Here is a 14,092-nt window from a genome sequence, read left to right on the forward strand (position 1 = left end):
TGGCATGTTTTTGGATTAAATTGATTCAGAAAAGATTCCTTGGCAGTATAATCTGACAGTAGACAACAGTCTTGCCGCCCAGTGGAGTAAAAAAGAAGGAGATTCATCAAAGGACACTACTAGGAACCTTCCGTCCCAAAATCTGAATTTCATGTACTATGTACTCTTGTAATATATAGGGGGAGATCCCCCAGTACCGGACACTTAAGCCACTAAATTCATAATTCGAAAAATAATGGTTACAGGTGCTCGTGTTACCCATTTATGATAAATATTATCATTTTTATAGTGTACAAAAATAAATTTGATAATATAAATATGAATTTTGACATTGCATTTTGATGATGTATTTTAGAACCAAATTGATCGATCTTGAAAGGTGGCACCCAATACCGGACACGATCCGGAAATGCCTTGAATTATGTGAATTTGAATATCATTGAATGTGTTTACTATAGGAATAGTACATAATTGCCAATTCAATGCATTTGCAACATTTACAAGAACAATTTGAGTTTTTCTTAGTTTGCAAGATGTCCATCAAAAACCTCTTTCATATATGAAGAAAAATAGCACATTTTACTATGTTGTTCTGAATGTTCATTCTTCTTAATTTTATTGCATGTTCGATACCAGGATCGACGAAATCCATGAAAAATGAATGTATTTTGAGACACTGGTGCAATAATTACAAAGATATCATATAACAAATCAAGCTGTCCGAAACTGGGGGACAGGAAGCGTTCAATCAAAATTGTAATTTGTCCAATTTAGTTCAATTTTGGTACAAAATACATTCATACTATCAAATAAGGATTAGGTTCGAACATGCTTGCGTGATTCAAATTATTTTTTCATATCTTAAATAATTACTAAAAAGGCTCAAAATTAAGGCAAGACGTCAAATTTTTAAAAATTTTCAAACTTTTTCACTTTTTTAAAAAGGCATGCATATTTCAAGGATGTGTTATTCTACGGAAATAGTAGTCTCCATAATAGCTTCCTTTTCTACTAATACACCATCTTAATTGTACCATGATTTCTCAATTTTTCGACTTTGTCCGGTATTGGGTGCTGTCCGGCACTGGGGGACCTCCCCTATGTCATCAGTAGGGTCAACATGACATTAAATGAAATAAGTTTACCGTGCTTAAATTCCGTAATAAATGGGGTTTTGAGTATTTTTTTTAATTTCAACTGATTCATGTTTTGTCTATAATCGGGTTTTATTTTGAGAGTAACTAATTTAGTTAAAAAGTAAAACTGATGTGGCCTTATCACATTTCCAGTAAAGGTAAAAATATGACTAGCTCATAACATATTTATTACACGCATCCATTACATGGATTTCTTCCGATAATATTGTTTTCAAAACATTTAGAATGTTGATCATGCTTAGAATGCCTCTAAATAAGAATGACATCATGTCCAAAAAGGGGAGATTATTAGCCGTTCAACAATAGGAAAATTACTCTACGTACAGCGACACCACTATGCTAGTTCAATTTTGAGGCCACGGATCCACCGCCAGTCCCTAAAAACAACAAAATTTCATCTAATCTAAACAAAACTTGACTGCAGACGAACATCTATACTTGATATGCTTCGAATATGAAGAAGTTACTGACGGATTTTCAAAGACCAATCCAGCTCATCATTTAGTGGACGAAACATTTTTTCCAATAGTATTCAATTACCTTATATGATGTTCCGCTTTCAGTCTTGCAAAGGTAGGTACATTTATCAACTGTCAAGATGATCATTTTATGCTCAAGATGAAAAGATTGACTCATTTCAATTTGCTCTTGGATTAAAGATATTATCTTCCGAACATGCAAAGATGATCATTGCGATCAGATGAGATTGCAATGCCTGGGTTAAACTGACACCCTAAGCTTATTGATGTATTTTGCATTCTTTCGCATGTGAATTTCATCTATTATTGTGTCAAATTCGCATATCTTCTATATAAAAAACAATGAAGTGGTGTTTGTATGACACGAAATAGCTTGAGAACGGATGAACGTATTGACCTTAGTATTTCACAGTTGCACTCGAAAAAGGATGCGACTTGATTGTGCAAGGTAACCCGAGCAAAGTCGAATAACAACCTCATAACATAGTGATAACAAGATGTACATCATGATTTCATTCTGTTATTTTTTGTTATCAATGCAAAGGCTCTTGTTATTATCGAATTTCAAGCTGTCAGATCGAGGATGCCATCGACAGGTGAATGACATCATATATTTGTTATCATCATTCGATCTTTATAACTAATTGATAACATAATGAGTTATCAATGAGAGAAATTGGCTGGATAACAAAACTTGTTATCATTGTGTTTCAAATGATAACACAATGAGATATGTAGAGTCGTTACGAGTCTGATTTCCTCAAGAAAGCCATCAATGAAGCAGTATCATTTGCGAGGGCATCGCGGATGCTTTCGGAAATGTTATTGCTTCTTATGTGGTGTTCAGAGGGCAGTGGAAGATTACATGTTGTGCTGAAATGTGTACACCGCATTGTTCACACTTTTGACGGAAGGATCTGCCATCAAAGTTGTAGGCAAAACGGGTATGTTCGGTCCTAAGGCGTGAAATTATTTGCTGATCTCGGAGTGAGAAGAGCTCTTCCCAGCTAGAAATATTTCCCTTTACCTTCCAAAGCAGAGCCAAAGTATTTTGATGATAGTGTTGGGCCCAGTAGTATCTGACGGATTTAGCTACCCAGCGTTTCACGTCTGGGGGTGTATTGGAGAGGGGAAAGCAAGACATTTGGTGTCCTGTTCCTGCTTATAAATCTGCAGCCACATTTCCTGGGATACCGCAATGCCCAAGGTAAAGGTGACTGTCACAGGAGTATGGGCTAGTATATTCTGTATCCACGGGAGGAACAACCGCGCTAACTGTAAGTCTGATAGAACGCTTGCGGAATCGGTGAGGATGAGGATCGGAGCACTCGCTGGTGAGATCGCCGCTGCTTCGTCAGAGAAAATCGAACTCTCAGTTTACTCAGACTTTGACAGAGTGTCAGATTGGCACCGGAGATGCCGATACCTGAGAGGTTTTATTTGATCAAAGAGGTGACTTCAATACCGTAAAGAAGCCTGCTCTTAACGATCGCTTGGGCTACCTTGAAGCGCGTAGATCGATTGTTTGATCTGTATAACTTGGATATCTGTTTAATGATGTTCAGACGGGAAAGTAGAAGCATTAACCTAAGAATGCTAATGTCGCTGCTGTTCGTGTTACCAACATCTAGTTTGCCACGAACTGACAGCGTGAGTACCGGGCATCAAAGTGTCAAATTAATTATAAAAACCAAAACAACCACATGGTATTGAACAAACAATGAAAAATCATAATTTAAGGTAATAAAAATTAAAATCAGTTTTGGTCCAACAGCGCCACTAGCGTTCTAGGGTAGGTGTACCAGTTATGGCCATAGTGGTTCCCTATTTCGCCATACGTGATATCTTGAATGCCTTCACATTTTGAAATTTTGTTTGTGTTTTAGCAGTAAGATAAAGGATAAATCTTGATGTTAAAACATTCAGAAAGATTAAAAATGTAAATGTTATCCATATTTTGCATATGGCCAAATAGGGAACCACTATGGCCATAACTGGTACACTTTCCCTACTACTAATATTTCTATTGACGGGAACGACAGTTTGTCTTGACAACATTGAAATGCTCCTTAATTTTCAGATTACATCGATCAATAGATATTCCTAACTTCCGGACAGTTTTCCTGTTTGGAATGGGTTGCCTATCAATTTTGATTCCTCGACCTAGTAGTTTGTGTCGTAAGTCGCGGACACTTTTAGCTGCGGAGAGGAAAACACCAACGGAAGAAGCCCATTCGTGTACTGCCGTTGCTGCTGCTTGCCTTGTAGGACCCCAGTTTTCTCGACAAAGGCTACAGCTTTGGTTCCCTACAGCTACTCGGAAAGATCGATAAGGAAGCCGATCAGTTTCCCAGAAGAGTCCCATTCTGTCTGTTGTTTTAGTACCGGAGGCCTCCATGATCTAAATGATAAAATAAAAGAATAAACTAAAGTTTGCATGATTCTTATGAATTCCGAAGCTACAGCTACAGCTCCTGAAAAGAGACAAAACATGATCTTGCCAAAGTTGAGCATTTAGTATGAAAATTGACATACGCTTCTTTGATTAAGAACAAGACTTGCATACTATAGCTCATTGTTGAAGAAGGACAAATTGACATTGATATGCAAATAACTATTTCTTCAGTGTAAGTTCAATTTTAGTACATCTTTGGAAACCTGAAAACGAATCAGCCTCAAGCCAAGAGTCTTGACACGATGTGCAGAATTCAAAGCTTCGTCCTTAACCTATGCGTACCCAACGTCTGTTTTAGAGGATTTTCAAATCTTCAATCAGCTCTTAAAAAGTCATTTTTCAACCGATTTTCTTGAAACCAATGGCATGCGATCCAGATTTGTTTAAATTTGCAAGGGCCGCAAAACGGAACCGGTTCACCTAATGGTTCCGGAGTTATTCCGGATTCCGTTGGGGTCAGAACCTGTCGAAATACGAATTTTCAAACAATTAAACTTCTTTACTCGTGCTATTCGATATGTTTATACATAAAACACTATCAATATATATAATCATATATAAATATGTGTTAATGACCTCTTTGGACACGACAATCCGTTTACTTGTGCCAGATATGTTCCGGAAGTCCTGGGGGAGGTGGTCATTCCCACAATGTTATCAGAACCATTCGTGCGACACCTCAATCTTCATGATTTGTCATATAATGAGTGGAAATGGTTATAAGAAAGTTCAACGACCATTCGGGATTGACCTGGTCACACCGGACATGTTCCGAACACCCTGGCGGAAGTGGTCAATTCCACAATGCTGTATAAGCCGTTCGTACGACATATCAAACTTCATGATTTGTGGAAACAATAACGAAAATAAATGTTCTGGACATCCATGACCATTCTGGACCGGGTTACACCGGACATGTTCCGAATACCTCGAGGGAAATGGCCATTTTCTAAGTTTTCCAAAACAATTCGTGCAACACGTCAAACTTCCAGATTTGTCAAATAATGAGTGGAAATGGTCCTTTGATAGTTATTATAAATATGTGTTAATGACCTCTTTGGACACGACAATCCGTTTACTTGTGCCAGATATGTTCCGGAAGTACTGGGGGTGGTGGTCATTCCCACAATGTTATCAGAACCATTCGTGCGACACCTCAATCTTCATGATTTGTCATATAATGAGTGGAAATGGTTATAAGAAAGTTCAACGACCATTCAGGATTGACCTGGCCACACCAGATATGTTCCGTACGGCCTGGCGGAAAAGGCCAATTCCACAATACTGTTCATGCGACATATCAAATTTAATTTTTGCGGCATTTTACACCGGTTTCAGAACCAATCAGGACGGGTTCCTTTGTATATAATCTGATTGCTTCAAGAGAAGTGGTCATAAGCTGAGTTTTTCCAAAACCATTCGTGTGTACCTCATTTCGTTTAGATGAAATTGGAAACATTTCAGATGGTTTGTGACCATACCGAACAAAATCTGGATATCCCGAGTAGCGCACAATGTTTCCTTGAATCATGGATATGATGTTCGCTTGTAATAGTCAAACTTTGTTCTCTTTCTATGGGAAACTAAAAAAACAAGAAACAGCTCCTATCAAATGAATTTTCTAGAAGAACGAAAGAGAAAGAATATCGCTGTGAAGTGACCTATTAGGCATTTCACGGCGAAATTCTCTCTCTTTCGCTCTTCAACCAAACTTAAAAACAATGGTGCCAGTACCTGTCAAAACCTGAAAACAACGGTGCCAGTACCAGTCAACTTTGACAGGTATTGGTACCGTTGTTTTCAAATTTCCCATAGGAGAGAAAGAGAAACATTTTTTGATGACGTCACCGTGCAGTGGGCAATAGCTCATTTCACGGCGAAATTCTCTCTCTTTTGCTCTTTAACAAAACTTGAAAACAACGATGCCAGAACCTGTCAAAGTTGATTTCTCAAAGGAGAGAAAGAGAGCGATTTTCTGGTGACATCACCGTGCAATTAGGCATTTCACGGTGAAATTCTCTCTCCTTCGCTCTTCAATAAAACTTGAAAACAATGGTGCTGGCACCGTTGTTTTCAGCAAGGCGGGTTCACTTTACTAAGGTGACTCATTATGCACACTTTGTGGAGAAAACCAGACAGGGTAGGTGAGGAAGGGCTTGCCGTTTTGTTTACAAACATCTTAGATAGGTAATTTAGAGATTGACTCCTGATTGGTTGGAGAAGGAGTGTTGTCAAGAATTATTGTAATCTTTAGAGTTTACATTCCCAGGACCATTTCCCGGGAATTGAGATTTCCCGGGAAATGACTTTCTGTTTCCCAGGATTCCCGTATTTCCCGGGATTTTCATATTTCTCATATTTCTATAAAAAATAAAAATTTACTATCTATTTTCAAACAAAAACCATCGCACAATTTACTTTTCATATAATTCTAACCAATGGACTCACTACATCAATAGTTATATTTCGATGCTTATTTTTGTTTCATTTTTTGTAATGAAATAGTTGTTCATAAAATGAATATCGTTTTCGGCGAAAGAATATTTCCTATATAAAATAAAGGAACTTTCGATGGATCTTTGCTATGAATTTCTTCTACTTAGCATTACGTCCTCACTGGGACAGAGCCTGCTTCTCAGCTTAGTGTTCTTATGAGCACTTCCACAGTTATTAACTGAGAGATTTCTTTACCAAACTTGCCATTTTCGCATTCGTATCTCTTGCGGCAGGTACGATTATACTTTATGCCCAGGGAAGTCAAGGAAATTTCCATTACGAAAAGATCCTGGACCGTCCGGGAATCGAACCCAGACACCTTCAGCATGGCTTTGCTTGGTAGCCGCGGACTCTAACCACTCGGCTAAGGAAGGCTCCAACTGAACTGAGTAGGCTTATAAAAGTTTCATGGATTTACTGGTATCAAATACATACATATAGGGTCGATGTACCAAATACATGTTGAATTTTGAAGCCGCATAACTAAGAACAAATATTCGTTTAAAATCGAAAAATAAAGTCAGTGTCATTATTTTTACGTCATTTGAAAGCTTTTTACCTCGGTTTTGTAAAAAAAAAACATAAAAAATACGAAATCTCATTTTTTTTTTGTATTTATTGTCGCTTGTGTCACTACAGGTATACATGTGCCTTTGATACAAAGCAAAAAACAAATCAAAACCGTATTTTTACAAAACTTCTATATTTTTCCTTCAAAGTGTGGAATAAAAGCTTTCGATTGATATAAAAAAGTTCTTATTTCATATTTTTTTTATTTATTTTTTTGAAAAGGGTTTCTCTTACTATTGCTACTATTGGAATAAAAGATTTGCTATAGATGCAAGGGAGCTTAAATTATAAAGTAAACTATACTTGGATCATTTTTTTAACAAAATCGAATTTTTAACAAAATATCAATGGTACCTAAATAAATAGTTCCTGAGCCTCATGTCAAATAATATTTTGCAACGATTTATAGCAAAACGGCCATAAAAAGCCACTAGTGTGACTATAGGGGACTGTCTACTAAGGGAACACCGACCCTACACGAAATACGAATAATTTGAAAAAGAAAATTCCATCGAATTTGCTTTATTTTCACGTTTTTCAGAATTTCCCGGGATCCCTGGATTTCCCGGGAAATTGTAATTGTATTTCCCGTTTCCCGAGAAATCGAATCCCGGGAAATTTGGAAACTCTAATAATCTGGTCACACCTGCTCCTTGTGTGCTCTACTTCATTCTTTCTTTTTTTACAATTTCGTCCACATTGATGGCAGCACAGTTAGCTTCAGTTTCAGCATCATCCGAGCCAGACAGTAATGACTTCAGATTGTGTTGTCAAGAATTATTTTGAAACGGTTCATCCTGTGCGTAGTGTACTCTTTTTTTATCTCTCTTTTTACAATTGTGTACACACTAATTTCTGAAAATTTCTTTTGGCCATTTCCACTAATTATTTGACGCATCGTGGGTTTTCAGTTGTTGTGCGAATTGTTTTGGAAAAATTTAAAAAATTGACATTTCCCTCGAGGTATCCGGAATATGTCCGGTGTACCCCGGTCCAGAATTGTCATGGATGTCCAGAACATTTATTTTCGTTATTGTTTCCACAAATCATGAAGTTTGATATGTCGCACGAACGGCTTATACAGCATTGTGGAATTGACCACTTCCGCCAGGGTGTTCGGAACATGTCCGGTGTGACCAGGTCAATCCCGAATGGTCGTTGAACTTTCTTATAACCATTTCCACTCATTATATGACAAATCATGAAGATTGAGGTGTCGCACGAATGGTTCTGATAACATTGTGGGAATGACCACCTCCCCCAGGACTTCCGGAACATATCTAGCACAAGCAAACGGATTGTCGTGTCCAAAGAGGTCATTAACACTTATTTGTATATGGTTATATATATATTGATAGTGTTTTATGTATAAACATATCTAATAGCACGAGTAAAGAAGTAAAATTGTTTGAAAATTCGTAGTTCGACAGGTTCTGACCCCAACGGAATCCGGAATAACTCCGGAACCATTAGGTGAACCGGTTTCATTTTGCGGCCCTTGCAAATTTAGACAAATCTGGATCGAATGCCATTGGTTTCATGAAAATCGGTTGAAAAATGACTTTTTAACAGCTGATTGAAGATTTGAAAATCCTCAAAAACAGACGTTGGGTACGCATAGGTTAATTAACAAATCGATTTTATCTCTCTCTTGGTGCACTACATTCCGACAAACAGGACATCCAATAACATCATAAAAATGAACCAACTTAATAGTTGATCAGTAATTGGGCCACATTTTCAAATTCTTTTTATCAGCGTTGTAGCAAGCTGTTATATTTTTAGTTTACGATTCGGCCAAGAGATCCTTACGCTACACTTTTTTATATTAAATTTAGGGGAGGGATTATTAGAGTATGTTTAAAACTACAAATTGAACTTTAACACTTCACTTTTTGCAAAAAATAAAATACTAAAATCACTAGTAAGGCGAGCAAATACTTTTAATCTCTAATATGTGTAGCTTATCTTGACAGCTAGGCCTATTTCGTCTGCGACTTACAGATTTCTTCAGTGTCGAGTGCTCGACTTGATCCTTTCAGCCAAAGAGATCCTTTCGGCCAAATGGCATTCAGTCAAACCGCATTCGGTGAAATGGCCGGACACCATTTATATGTCGATGCTCTGGGTACGAAGTAACACATGACATCCATAAAAATAAATTATGAGGAAACATTTCATATTCTATTTGTTCATAAGGTCTCATTGAGAAAAAAAAATGTTCAAAGAATCTTCATGAAGTTCAGAAAAAGTATACATTTTTGACCATTTTTTTTTGTTACAAATACTCGCCCAATCATCCAATCCGTTTATTAGTTACTAAGGAATTATTCAAAAAATATTAATATTCGTAAAAATTCCCATTTTGCTAACACTTTTCAAAAAGCTTAAAAAGAATAGACGATAATAAATGGGGATATCGAAAGAGTACAATCAGTTGTGATGAAGCACCAGACATATCTGCCATCTCATTTATTGCATGTTTTCCAAATCGTTGAGCTCCGTCGATTTCGTCAAACTTTTCAAAACAGTTTTCAGGAGTTCAAAATATTCAATGAAGAAAAATATCTACACTTTCTTTTGCTATAACCATCAAATAAATGAATCCCGACCAGTGGATTACAACAAAATTATATCACAATTATGTCAAGATTTGTAACAAATAACAAATTTTGTTTATTTTTGTTAGAAGCAATTTGAGTCGATGGAGGAAATAATAACGAAGTTTCGACAAAATCAGTTATAATAATAAAAGCTGTGTCAAATTTGTATCTATTTAAAATATAATTATAACACGATTTGTTATAATAAATCTGAGAGTTATATGCGTTTTTATCCATGTAAAAATATTAAAATTTGTTATAATTCAGTTATGGAAAATAACAATATAAGTTACATTTTTGTTTGATTTGAAACATAATGAGTTACATTTTTGTTTAAATTATAACATATTTGGTTTCAATTTTGTTTAGTGCAGAAAAAATTGTGTTATATTTTTTGTTAATTCAACTACTAATCAGTCAAATTTATAATATATTTTGTTAGAAAATATGCACTAACTGAGTAACAGAATCTGTTACAACTCTGTTGTAATCCACTAGTCGGGATGCCATTCACCAGCTCAAGAACAATAAAGCTGGTGGTACGGATGATATCGGAGCTGAACTCATAAAGATAGGCCCGGAGATGTCTGCGCCGGCTGATAGGCACAGTCTGGGAAACATAACACTGTCCATAACTGCATAACAGACACATTCGACATTCTTGAAAAATTGGAGTTAATACCATGGAGAGTAGGGTGCAGCTTATTTTTCAAAAGCTCTCAAAACCAGAAATTCGTATGCTCTACCAACTTCAAATCACATTGAAAGAGAAACCTCAAAATCTGAGCCAAAAATATTAATATATAGAGGTGGCGCAAGCGTCTTGAAGGTGAATTTTCAAGTTATAAAAAATGACCTTCAGTGAAGTAAACATAACTTCGTAATTTTTCAACCGATTTTGAAACTTCTAGCACCATTATTTTTCAAATTAAATTAATGAAAACTTTGTAGAACATCGAATATGTCTAAAATCAAAACAAGTTTTAGTTAAAAGTAATGTATTCCTATTTTTCCTCTTCTTACTAAAAATTTCAACTTTGTTTGACATCATGATTACTCAACCGATTACAAATCTTTTTACATGATATTGAAGCTAATTCAATTGTATTCAGATCTTTCATACATCACATTTCAATAAAAAATGTCTTGACCAAGTTAATCAACAAGAACTGCATCAATATATGTTTTTTTTTTACGAAAAATGACAGTTTCTTCTGATTTTTATGCTCCATTAGGGAATCATCAAATGATAAATACTTTCGATCAACTTAATGAAATCTGTGAGATTGCTCTTTCGAAAAAATACCAAGTTGTTTTGGCACATTGGTATTTATAACCGCATAACAGACACAATGAGCCTCGTAATGTAAAAGCAATGAAATTTCTATCAGAATTATTTTCTGACTATTCCTCTAATATGCGATATGAGTTGTACACAATATCAGCCTCAAATAAGCACTTTTGAGTTCCTGGTAATTTTTTGAAACTTTTATTTCCTCCCATACTACAATCAAATGCACACTTGGTATTCCATTCACTCAATGCCTACTATTATCGAATGTTGCAAATATGCAGTTATGGGCAGAACAGCTACATAAAGAGTGGAAGGAAGAAGTAATATGCCCCGTCTACAAAAAAGGCGACAAGATAGATTGTGAGAACTTTCGAGCAATCACCATTCTAAATGTGGCCTACAAAGTATTATCCCAGATCATCTTCCGTCGTCTGTCACCCGTAGTAAACGAGTTTGTGGTAAGTTATCAAGCCAGCTTCGATGACGGCCTATCGACAACGGATCAGATCTTTACTGTACGACAAATCCTCCACAAATGTCGTGAATGCCAGGTCCCAACGCATCACCTTTTCATCGATTTCAAGACGGCATACGATAGTATCGACCGCGCAGAACTATGGAAAATCATGGACGAGAACAGCTTTCCCGGGAAGCTCACGAGACAGATAAGAGCGATGATGGAAGGTGTGCAAAATTATGTACAGGTTTCAGGCGAACACTCCAGTTCGTTTGGATCCCGCTGGGGACTACAAGGTGATGGACTTTCGGGGGGTGACCCATTTTGCATAAATACGTTTCGCATAAAGCAGTTTCATATAAGAACAGGTAGCATTTTAAAGAAGGCATATAATTCTCTTTATGCCAAACGTCCATTATGCGAAACGTCCACCCATAAAATTATACGAAACGTCCTTATGCAAATCGTCTTTATGCGAAACGTCCCTCCCCCGGACTTTCGTGCCTGTTGTTCAATATTGCGCTAGAAGGTGTTATGCGGAGAGCCGGGCTCAACAGCCGGGGTACGTTTTAACGAGATCCAGTCAATTTGTTTGCTTCGCGGATAAAATGGACATCGTCGGCTGAACATTTGGAAAGGCGGCATACCTGTACACCCGCCTGAAACGCGAGGCAGCAAAAGTTGGACTGGTGGTGAATGTGATTAATACAAAGTACATGCTGGTGGGTACGAGCGCGACAGGACTCGCCTAGGTAGCATTGTTACGATACACGGAGATCCGTTCTAGCTAGCAAGAAGCTATGGTCAAAAAAGATTCGCATCCACTCCAAATGTAATATGTACAAAACGCTCATAAGACCGGCAGTACTCTACAGGCATCAAACGTGGACGATGCTCAAGGAGGACCTGCAAGTCTTCGAACGTCGGGTGCTTAGGACGATCTTTGGCATTGTGCAGAAAAACGGTGTGTGGCGGCGAAGGATGAACTACGAACTCGCCCAACTCTACAGCGACCCTAGCAAGCTGGAAGAGTGCGTTGGGCGGGGCATGTTGTAAGAATGCCGGACAACAACCCTGCAAAAATTGTGTTCGCTTCCGATCCGGCAGGTACAGGAAGATGAGGAGCACAGCGAGCTAGGTGGACGGATCAAGTGCGTATCGATTTGGCGAGCTTGGGGCAGAACGGAGGATGGAGAGATGCGGCAAACCGAGTATTGTGGCGCGAAATTGTTCATTCAGTGTTATCTGTTTAGATGTTAAGTAACTAAAAGAAATAAACTTCCTCAAAAAACACTTTCCTCTTATCATCAAATAAATGTAGAAAATTAATTCCCATTTTAATTCCTCGACATTTCTAAAATTTGGCTTTATTCCGCTCATTAACGGAAAATTTCACACAAATTTGGTCAACTTGGCAAAACGAAGAAATCAAAAAAATGGTTTATAAAATTTCGTGAAATTCCGCAGTATTTAGTTTCGAACGATGTTCGGTATTATCAGTCACATACCCCTAATGCGAGGTGATGATCTGTGTTGTCGGTCGGTGGTTACCAACACAGGAAGTCTAGCCACTCGAAATAAAACTAAAAATATGCTCTCTAATGCAATCCGGAGCGGCAATCGAAATCGTGCAGAGAGTCATCATCAATCGCGTATCCTTCCCTCTGCTGAGCCACCTCGGCTCAGCGCCCCCACAGACAGCTCGCTGATGGTCTTCAAGTTGTGGCGTGTGATTTCGATTGCTCGGTGACCATGATGGGGCTGCGGTGGAAGGATGGTTGGAATTTATCTGTAACAACTATCGGACGGGTTAAGCTTTGGCGAGTGGCTTTTTGCAATCTGTTTTTTTTTTTTTGGGAAATTTCAACGCTCGTTTGGAGGTCAGTTCAGTTGGGCGGAGCAGATAAGCCGAGAGGGGAAGCGCGTTCGATTCAATAAACAATTCGGAGCACGAAATTGGAAAAGTTTTCACTTTGTAACGTGCACAAATCTGCACCGGCTAGGTTTTATTTTCACCGGAGTGATCCGAGTACGGATCAAAACTTTTGCGTTTGTGGTACGATGTTTTGAATTTGCGAATTGGTGAAATTCCTACGTAGGTCAAATAGTTTTGAAGAAGCTTCGGAGCACAATCAGTTTGGGTTTGCGGACTGTTTGTAAAAACATTATTTTGCGGAATGAAAAAGATGGCTAGTCAGTTTGAAATCTATGATCTTTAATCTGAAAACTTGATCAATTTTCCATCAGCAGTATCAAGTTGTCAGCTTAAACGGATGCATAGTTCACTAGATTGGTGCTCTTGAAAATTTAAGGTTTAACCAATGCCAGATTTGATTGATTTGATTATTAAGGCGAAGGTGCAACGAAGCCACACATCAAATCTTCAAGAAATTTGAAAAAGAAAACAATGTTTGATCAGTGAAAAGGATCAATGTCATGTACCGCGAGGATGTGCACTGTTTCTTTGGAGATGGTGATCACCTAGTCTGGACGATCAAAAATTTCTCGTAGAATCAATTAAATGAGCCTCCAATCATTTGCCTAATTGGTATCAAATGCTAGCACCTGCACTGAAATTTCT

The 14,092-nt window shown here is 37.6% G+C and overlaps 1 protein-coding gene across 2 annotated transcripts in view; it reads right to left on the reverse strand.

Annotated features, from left to right (window-relative positions):
• The window catches only part of LOC5565109, a 623,899-nt gene that overhangs the window by 578,027 nt on the left and 31,780 nt on the right, over nucleotides 1-14,092 (reverse strand). The window lies entirely within an intron of this gene.

Source organism: Aedes aegypti, chromosome 2 (genome assembly GCF_002204515.2).
Source record: "Aedes aegypti strain LVP_AGWG chromosome 2, AaegL5.0 Primary Assembly, whole genome shotgun sequence".
NCBI classification, from domain to species: domain Eukaryota; kingdom Metazoa; phylum Arthropoda; class Insecta; order Diptera; family Culicidae; genus Aedes; species Aedes aegypti.